The 10,334-nt window shown below is 40.3% G+C and overlaps 1 long non-coding RNA gene across 1 annotated transcript; it reads left to right on the top strand.

Annotated features, from left to right (window-relative positions):
- Nucleotides 1-8,454: 8,454 nt before the first annotated feature.
- Nucleotides 8,455-9,725, top strand: LOC111590296 (uncharacterized). Its single transcript, XR_002749396.2, has 2 exons — nucleotides 8,455-8,587; nucleotides 9,576-9,725. It is a non-coding gene; the product is annotated as an uncharacterized lncRNA (long non-coding RNA).
- Nucleotides 9,726-10,334: the final 609 nt, after the last annotated feature.

Below are 10,334 nucleotides of genomic sequence, written 5' to 3'. Positions count from 1 at the left end.
CTCTGAGCCGGTAGCCAAGTCTCCACGGGTACGTGTCTGAATCGACGTACCCGTGCCATTGTAGCACGCTGAAGATCAAATAGCCTGGGATCCGTAGCCAGAGGTTGCACCTCAGTCTCATCGCACTCCCAGAAGCGAGCAGATGGGATAGGAGGAGCGGAAAGGGGAGCGGGAGGAGGAGCAGTGGAAGTTGGAGTGGTGGAGGTGGTAGGTATGGCTGAGGTGGTGGATGGAGCAGGAGTGACTGGAGCGGGCGAAGTGGGTGGTGGAGTGGTAGCAGTGGCGGGAGTGGTAGGTGCAGAGGAGCGAGGCCGAGATGCGAGGCGACGCACTCGGTAAGCAATCTGGTCGGAGGGAATCTGTAGCTGAGCTCCTCGCTCTGCCTGCTCAGCAGCTGCCGCTGCTGCTCGGGCTGCTCTGTCCAGACGCCGCTTCTTGCGGCCTTCCTGCTGCTCCAAGTAAACTGTCTTCCCCTTGACCTGCCTGAAAGGGCGAGGAGGATCCTCATCATCTCCTCCCCCTGGCGCCGACACATTCTTCGTGCGCGGCATCCTGACCTGACGACTGCAAATGAGAGAGAGAAGCTAAGCACAAGAAGATAACAGTCGATAGAATGACAAAAGAGCGAAGAGCTACCTGGAAATATCACACGAGAGGGAGAGAACCCAAGCAGGACAGGAGATGGCTCACGGGCAGACAAAGTCACTGAAATGACAGAAGAGGTGAGCACGTATTAGTCACATAGTCATAAGTATATGAAATGTGAATAAATACATACATAGAGTGTTATGGCATAGAAATAGAGAGTTATGGCGATCGAGAGGTCAAACGACGCGAAAACGGCGTTTGAACGAGAAATAGTGCCATAGGAAGTTTGAAATTTGAAGTGAGGCATGAAATGACAGGGAATTGAGCCGATACTTCACAAATTGGTTTATATGGGTAAATATGAGTGAAGTGTGTGCTTGGTTTGATTTTAGGCGAAGAAAATGGAATTTGGGCACTCGACTCGGAATTGATTGCTAGAAATGGGGAATTGTGTGAAATTGAAGCCTCGTATATCGAATTGGCGTGAAATTTAGCAAATATGTTACTGGAGGTATTGTGAAGGTGCCTGAAAAATTTGGGATCGATTGCAACATTTTTGGCTGGTTTGGGCATTTCACCGAGCATGTGGCGTGCGGTGTTTTAGGTTTAGAGTGAAATGCCCATTTTAGGTGGTGAAACCCTCCCTAAGGAGCTCAAGACCTGCAGGGGGATACAATGGGACACAAGGACACACATCCAACACTTTGATTCACAGGAATTTCACAAGGATTTGAATTTGCACAAAAGGAGGAAGGAGAGAGAGCTTCACTGCTTCTTGAAACAGAGAGAGAGGAGAAGATGAGGGAGGAGCTCACCAGAGGAGGGGGCCGAGCACAGGCTGGAGCTAGGCCATCGGAGCACGGCCGCCGGCGAGGGGAGGGTCGCCGGAGGGCAGAGGGTGTCGCCAGAGACAGAGAGAGCAGAGGCAGTGGCCAGAGAAAAAACACCCAGCCTCGGGCTCGGGCGGGGAAAGGTTTTTTAAAAACCGTTTATGGGCGCACCGGACAGTCTACAGTGCCTGTCTGGTGCACACCGGACAGCGCACAGGAGAGGGGATATACGCGCGCGGCTGCCGGTGCACCGGACAGTGCACAGTGCAGTGTCCGGTGCACACCTGACTGTCCGGTGAGCCCAGACAGAGAGAATTTTGAAATTTTTCAAATTTTCTATCTAGTTTTCAACCAAACCAAATCCCAACTTATAATCACACAAAATAACACTTTTTGGGACAGGTATTGGCACCCTCATATATTTTCTCATAATTTTCAAAATATTTTTCTATAGGCTAGATAATTTTTAGAGAAAATAGGCAAATGGTGAAATTTGCATTTTGGCCTTGCACTAGGGGTTTTCATTAGTGTTTTGAGTTTTGAATACTCCCCCTAAGTGCAGTACCTCATGCATATCTCAAGAACCAACAATTGTATAGTAAGTAAGAATTTAAGTACTAAAAGCTTAAAACTAAGACTTGTCAAGTTTGATCCCGAGTTAAGCTTTTTCACTCGCTTTGTTGGCGGTTATCTCAACTAGGTTAGACAAGCCCTAGATACAATACAAGAAATTTAAATATGCAATGCAAGCTTGACAACACCATTCGACATCTTAAATAAAATTTCTGCGATCAAGTATATTTAATTCATTCATCAACATGCAAAAGCGGGTTTTATCAAGTGGCTTAGTGAAAATATCCGCTAATTGATCTTCCGACCTCACTCCTTCTAAAATGATATCTCCTTTTGCAACATGATCTCTAAGGAAGTGATGACGGATATCAATGTGCTTGGTGCGAGAGTGTTGTACAGGGTTATTAGCAATTTTAACAACACTCTCATTGTCACATAACAAAGGTACCTTTTCTAGAACTACGCCATAGTCTAGAAGAGTTTGTTTCATAAATAAAATTTGTGTGCAACAAGCACCTGCGACAATGTATTCCGCTTCCGCAGTTGACAAGGCAACATTGTTTTGCCTTTTGGATGTCCATGATACTAGTGATCTCCCAAGCAGATGGCATCCCCCAGAAGTACTTTTTTCTATCAATTTTGCAACCGGCATAATCCGAATCAGAATAGACAATTAAGTCAAAAGTAGCTCCTTTGGGATACCACAGACCAAAGCTTGAGGTGTGTTTGAGATACCTAAGAATTCTTTTAACAACGCGAAGATGAGCTTTCTTAGGATTTGATTGAAATCTGGCACACATGTAGACACTAAACATGATATCGGGCCTAGATGCGGTAAGATACAATAAACTACCAATCATAGAACTGTAGAGAGTTTGATTAACCGGGTTACCTCCCTCATCTAGGTCGAGATGTCCATTTGTTGGCATAGGTGTCTTGATTGGTTTGCACTTCTCCATGTTGAACCTTTTCAACAAGTCTTTGGTATACTTCTCTTGTGAGAGAAAATTACCATCTTTCATTTGCTTGACTTGAAAGCCGAGGAAGTACATTAGCTCACCAATCATTGACATATCGAACTCCTTCGACATCAACTCACCAAATTCCTTGCAATGATAGTCATTTGTCAAGCCAAAGATTATGTCATCAACATATACTTGACAAATGAAAATATCATCGTTATGTTTCTTTGTAAATAGAGTTGTGTCGACGGTCCCGATCTTGAAGCCCTTCTCGATGAGGAAGTCGCGAAGACGCTCATACCAAGCCCTTGGAGCTTGCTTTAATCCATATAGTGCCTTGGACAACCTGTAAGCATGGTTAGGATATCTAGGATCTTGAAACCCAGGTGGTTGCTCAACATATACAAGTTCATTTATGAAGCCATTTAAAAATGCACTTTTTACATCCATTTGATAAAGCTTTATATCATAGCATGATGCATATGCGAGTAGGATACGGATGGCTTCCAGTCGAGCAACCGGTGCAAAGGTCTCTCCAAAATCTAAGCCTTCAACTTGAGAGAATCCCTTTGCAACAATTCTTGCCTTGTTCCTTACAATCACGCCTTGATCATCTTGTTTGTTTCTGAACACCCACTTTGTTCCAATGATTCTTGCATCTTGTGGGGGCTTCTCTAGGGTCCAAACTTGGTTACGAGTGAAGTTGTTTAGTTCTTCATGCATGGCGTTCACCCAGTCCGGATCCTGTAGCGCCTCATCTATGCATGTAGGTTCAACACAAGAGACAAAGGAGTGATGTTCAATAAAATAAGCATGTTTATGTGATCGAGTAATAACCCCTTGTGAAGGACTCCCAATGATTTGGTTTTGAGGGTGAGCTTGAAGTAGTGATGAGTTCTCTTGTCAACCACTTGGGAAGAAGATCCTGGAGCATCAACATCTTCGGCTTGTACCCTTGTGTAACACCCTAAAAAATAAACCATTTTTATAATCCAAATATGGTGTGTCCTATGGATGATCGGAGGCCGTAGATGTATAGATCTCATCAAGATGATTCCGATCAATCACTAGTTTGCCTTGTTTGAAGTCCAGATGAGTCTTTCCGAGTGCCGGTTGATCTGAGCCATTGGATATTAGGATTGTGGAAGTTTCCTTCTATTTATACCTCCCTAACCCTAGAATCCACGTCCTCCCACCCCTAGCAGCCGTCACCCTTTTGTGCCTTGCCCCAAGAGATGAGAGGAAGAAAAAAGAAGAGAAGAGAGGGGAGATAAGGGCATACCGTCGCTCATCATCGTCGTTCCTCTCCAAGAATTGGTTGGATTTCCTTTCGTCTCTCTCTTTTCTCCACTTGATGAATGCTTTCTCTTGTTTTGGATGAGTTTTAGGCCCTGCAATTAGTTTTTTTGGTTGGATTAGATGGGAGATTAGATTTTGATCTCGAAATTAGTTTCTGCAGGATGGCAGATTCAACAGTTTCTGTTCATGCCAGTTTTCCGTGATCTTAGTGGCCTCAAAAAAATAAAACGTCTGTCTATGAGTCGTAGATAATTTGTATATCTTTCCGTGGCCGCGAAGAACACCTCAATCGGACATCAGATCAGAAAGTTATTGCAGTTTGATTATAGCAGTTTTTCAGTCTCATAATTCTGTGCAGAATCTGTTCTCTTAAGATTTAGGCAATTTTATCTACAGAATTAAACTTTAGGATTGTAAAAGAAGTTGTAGACAATTTTATAAGCTTTCCAGATTGTTAAAGAGCGCATTCATATGAATTATGAAACTCCAGTTATGTTTGTTTTACTGTGGATGTTTCTGTTTGCCTGACAAAAATGAGCGGGTCTGTTCACTGGTGGGTTTCATATAGTAAATAGCCGAATTGGCTGTTCCAACTATGGAGACATTTATAGAGGGATAAAAGTTCTTACTGCCAGCAGAATTTCATAATTTTTGGTTGAGTAGTTTGGTAGATATTGAATTTTGAAGTTAACTATGTTGCTGTCTGAAACAGATTCAGACATTTATCTTATCAGATGTTTTAGAACTTATAGATGGCAGAATTTAATTATCCATTGAATACTGAAGTTGTAGAGTATTTTGTGTATACACTCCTAGAGTATTTGTTTAATATCACCACTGTTATAATTTTAAAGATATAAAATTAACAAACAGTGTTGTTGTTGTTTGGCATGCGGTTCAGGGTGGGAGTCTTTCCACCGGGTCTTGGTTTCAAGTGTAGGAGCGATTTGTTGATTGTTGGCAAATGTTTGTCAAATATTTGTACTAAGTTTTATGCCCGCTAGCAGGTGGCTACACTCCGGATCATGCCTAGTACATCTTTCTTCCTCGATGAAGGCAAGTGAATGTAGCAGTGGTTTCTACCGTTTTGAATTGTTGTTTTTTTATCGCCAACACTCTAATATTCAGAATTATGGAATTCTTTCATAATTGAACTCTATGGTGATGCTTTACTTGATTGTATTATACTGATGCTCAATCATATATTGATGATGATTATGGTTCAAGTATGACCCATGAGATTAATTTACACCCGTGAAGGCAGATAAAGTATTATTTGAGGTCTGTATCGTATCTGAAGGCAGATGAAGTATTATTTGAGGTTTGTTTTGTATCTGAAGGAAGTGAAGTGTATTGATAAATGCAGCATGCCATATGCATTACATGATTCATTTGCATCTGAAGTTTGGTCGTGACCTATGGTCCGACCGTACCGGTACAACTTAGCATCGTACGTTGCCCGAGGAGGGGTACGATGCGGCTTCATACCCTTAGAGGTATGAAGGCAGAGGACATATGCATTGCATTTATATGCATTCATTGAAGTGATATTAGCAGATGATGTGGTTTTATACTCTCAGAGGTATGAGGGCAGATGACCTACACATTGCATTCCTATGCATACATTGAAGTGATATCTGCAGGTATTGTTGACGCAGGGAAGGGTTATACAACCTATTGTGGTTGTTCGAGGAAATGAGATGGTATTGGTTATATTGGGACTATTGAGTTTTATATCTACAAGTATTTCTGATCTCAATTGTGATTCCTTTAAAATGTTGTTTAATTCAATTTGTGGTTTAAATATCTCGTCAAAACAATTTGCTTGCTGAGATGTATCATCTCACTCTTGCATTACTCAATGCAGGTACTTGATTCATGTTGGGAATGAGGGAAGTAGCAGCACGTTCACCTTCACTATTATAATAACGATGCCCACTTGCAGCCATGATTTAATTAGAAACTCGATGACAAATGATGTTTGTTTTTTCCTAGTCGTGTGCACTGGTTAATTCAGTTCATATCGTTATGTTTAACTTTCCTTTGCTAGCAGATTAATAATGCTTAGTATGTTTTTTTTTCATGATATATGTTTATACACTGTTGCCCCTCGTTTATGCAATCTTTCAAAAGAGATGCTGCCGAAATTTTATATATGGATGTCAGATGTGTAGTTCAGTAGCATCCCGGGGTGTTTGTGGACCCTGGGGTGTTACAGTTGGTATCAAAGCATAGGCTTTAGATTCTTGGCAATTTGAAAATAAATTTGACACACTTGCACATATAGGAAGGGTATGAGTTCAAATATCTTTGATATATATTAGTGTCTTTGAAGTGCATATGACAATAATTTCACCCATCCCTATTCCTTTACGGTAATGTGGTATGTTGTTTATGACTTAATGCCTAATATGATTTATCTCTAAATCTTTATATTGTTTTATTAATGCGATTGATATCGCTGGTCTTTGGTAAGATTGAAGTTGTTATTATGCTTGTGATATACAAGTATGCCTATGTTGATTTCATCATGTTTTTCATGGTTGAGTTTTATTGCAATAATATTGTTATATATGCTTGATTGAGGATGTTCCTAAGAGGAGTGTGAATTGCGTGTTTTGGGTTACAAGGTAACCATCAATTTGAATTAAAGTTGTTGAGTGGTTGGTGGATAGTTCCAACTATCTTTGCAAAGAATGATTGTTTATGTCGAGAAACTAGTTCTGAAAGAAATGAATATTGGTACTTTTATATGAATTTTGGGGAAGTCTTTACAAAGCTAGAATGGCTTACATGTCTCTCTTCTATTGTGTGTTTTAGTAGCATTCCGGGGTGTTTGTGGACCCCAGGGTGTTACAGTTGGAGGTGGTTTAAAGTGGTTGCATGTTAGTCATGCTAGTTGTAGAATAAATCTTTGTTTTTCTTGATCTATTGATTATGTATTAATACGTTGAGGATCAGATGGTTCTCTCCCTGATGCATGCTGGTGGATCCATTGTTGGACCACCTATCTATTGGTTTGAATGAAGTCATTGCCTAGCCTAGAGTTGGTTGTGTGTGGTTAGTCACCTATTCCTAAATGATGTGGTTTTTTACATCAACTTGAGATGTTTGTCAAATGTGTGAAGGATTACGGGGTTATCATTGACCTCGTATGTCTAGTACTTTGAGTGCGTCGTATGATAGAATGAAATGTAAGTTTCTGAACTACAGTAGATGAAGAATTATATTATTTGTAGGTTAACCTTACTAGTTTGGTTATTTTTCTTAGTTGAGTTGTTGGATGAAGTATAGCGACATTGGTTAAGCAAGTATTGTGTTGTTGTTGTGCTATCAATGCTCTTTGTGGAGTTTTTGGCATTTCTTCGATGAAATGTGCCGCACAGAATGTTATGGGCTTCTTGTCTGCTTTATTGCTCCATTAGTTCTGTAGAGTTTCTCCCTTTTGTGGGGTGCAAAGAATGTTAGATTACATGATTATCTTTTCATGATGGCAAGAACGGGGTTTAGGAAGATTAGGAGTTTTGTTTCAATAGAACCACTTGTTTTGTGGTGCTGTGAGGTGAGGTGTTTGATCTTTTTATACGTTCATCTGGTGTGGATGTTTTACCATTGAATTAAAATAAATTATTGAAGTTGGTAAGGGTTGTGCTTAGTGCATATTACTCCTTCATAAAAGAGTGTCGTTTTAAGACATTGATGCTGATGTATGGCTGCATCCAAATTCGATGTTGTGAAATCGTAGTGTTGATCGCATCTATGACTTGCTTTGAGCTTCATTGCAGGTTGTTTCATGCTTGTTGTCAGGTTGTGTAGCTTCCTTAGACCATTAGTCCGAGGTAGAAGTTCTTGTGTTGATTAATACCAATAATGGACCCATGTTTTCAATGGTGGTGCTATTTGGGGTACCTTGGATGTTTTGCTTGGAGTGGTCGAATTCGAGGACGAATTCTTTTTAAGGGGGGTAGAATGTAACACCCTAAAAAAATAAACCATTTTTATAATCCAAATATGGTGTGTCCTATGGATGATCGGAGGTCGTAGATGTATAGATCTCATCAAGATGATTCCGATCAATCACTAGTTTGCCTTGTTTGAAGTCCAGATGAGTCTTTTCGAGTGCCGGTTGATCTGAGCCATTGGATATTAGGATTGTGGAAGTTTCCTTCTATTTATACCTCCCTAACCCTAGAATCCACGTCCTCCCACCCCTAGCAGCCGTCACCCTTTTGTGCCTTGCCCCAAGAGATGAGAGGAAGAAAAAAGAAGAGAAGAGAAGAGAGGGGAGATAAGGGCATACCGTCGCTCATCATCGTCGTTCCTATCCAAGAATTGGTTGGATTTCCTTTCGTCTCTCTCTTTTCTCCACTTGATGAATGCTTTCTCTTGTTTTGGATGAGTTTTAGGCCCTGCAATTAGTTTTTTTGGTTGGATTAGATGGGAGATTAGATTTTGATCTCGAAATTAGTTTCTGCAGGATGGCAGATTCAACAGTTTCTGTTCATGCCAGTTTTCCGTGATCTTAGTGGCCTCAAAAAAATAAAACGTCTGTCTATGAGTCGTAGATAATTTGTATATCTTTCCGTGGCCGCGAAGAACACCTCAATCGGACATCAGATCAGAAAGTTATTGCAGTTTGATTATAGCAGTTTTTCAGTCTCATAATTCTGTGCAGAATCTGTTCTCTTAAGATTTAGGCAATTTTATCTACAGAATTAAACTTTAGGATTGTAAAAGAAGTTGTAGACAATTTTATAAGCTTTCCAGATTGTTAAAGAGCGCATTCATATGAATTATGAAACTCCAGTATGTTTGTTTTACTGTGGATGTTCCTGTTTGCCTGACAAAAATGAGCGGGTCTGTTCACTGGTGGGTTTCATATAGTAAATAGCCGAATTGGCTGTTCCAACTATGGAGACATTTGTAGAGGGATAAAAGTTCTTACTGCCAGCAGAATTTCATAATTTTTGGTTGAGTAGTTTGGTAGATATTGAATTTTGAAGTTAACTATGTTGCTGTCTGAAACAGATTCAGACATTTATCTTATCAGATGTTTTAGAACTTATAGATGGCAGAATTTAATTATCCATTGAATACTGAAGTTGTAGAGTATTTTGTGTATACACTCCTAGAGTATTTGTTTAATATCACCACTGTTATAATTTTAAAGATATAAAATTAACAAACAGTGTTGTTGTTGTTTGGCATGTGGTTCAGGGTGGGAGTCTTTCCACCGGGTCTTGGTTTCAAGTGTAGGAGCGATTTGTTGATTGTTGGCAAATGTTTGTCAAATATTTGTACTAAATTTTATGCCCGCTAGCAGGTGGCTACACTCCGGATCATGCCTAGTACATCTTTCTTCCTCGATGAAGGCAAGTGATTGTAGCAGTGGTTTCTACCGTTTTGAATTGTTGTTTTTTTATCGCCAACACTCTAATATTCAGAATTATGGAATTCTTTCATAATTGAACTCTATGGTGATGCTTTACTTGATTGTATTATACTGATGCTCAATCATATATTGATGATGATTATGGTTCGAGTATAACCCATGAGATTAATTTACACCCGTGAAGGCAGATAAAGTATTATTTGAGGTCTGTATCGTATCTGAAGGCAGATGAAGTATTATTTGAGGTTTGTTTTGTATCTGAAGGAAGTGAAGTGTATTGATAAATGCAGCATGCCATATGCATTACATGATTCATTTGCATCTGAAGTTTGGTCGTGACCTATGGTCCGACCGTACCGGTACAACTTAGCATCGTACGTTCCCGAGGAGGGGTACGATGCGGCTTCATACCCTTAGAGGTATGAAGGCAGAGGACATATGCATTGCATTTATATGCATTCATTGAAGTGATATTAGCAGATGATGTGGTTTTATACTCTCAGAGGTATGAGGGCAGATGACCTACACATTGCATTCCTATGCATACATTGAAGTGATATCTGCAGGTATTGTTGACGCAGGGAAGGGTTATACAACCTATTGTGGTTGTTCGAGGAAATGAGATGGTATTGGTTATATTGGGACTATTGAGTTCTATATCTACAAGTATTTCTGATCTCAATTGTGATT

This window comes from Zea mays, chromosome 10 (genome assembly GCF_902167145.1).
Source record: "Zea mays cultivar B73 chromosome 10, Zm-B73-REFERENCE-NAM-5.0, whole genome shotgun sequence".
Lineage (NCBI taxonomy): Eukaryota > Viridiplantae > Streptophyta > Magnoliopsida > Poales > Poaceae > Zea > Zea mays.
This window is presented reverse-complemented; position numbering and strand designations above follow the sequence as displayed.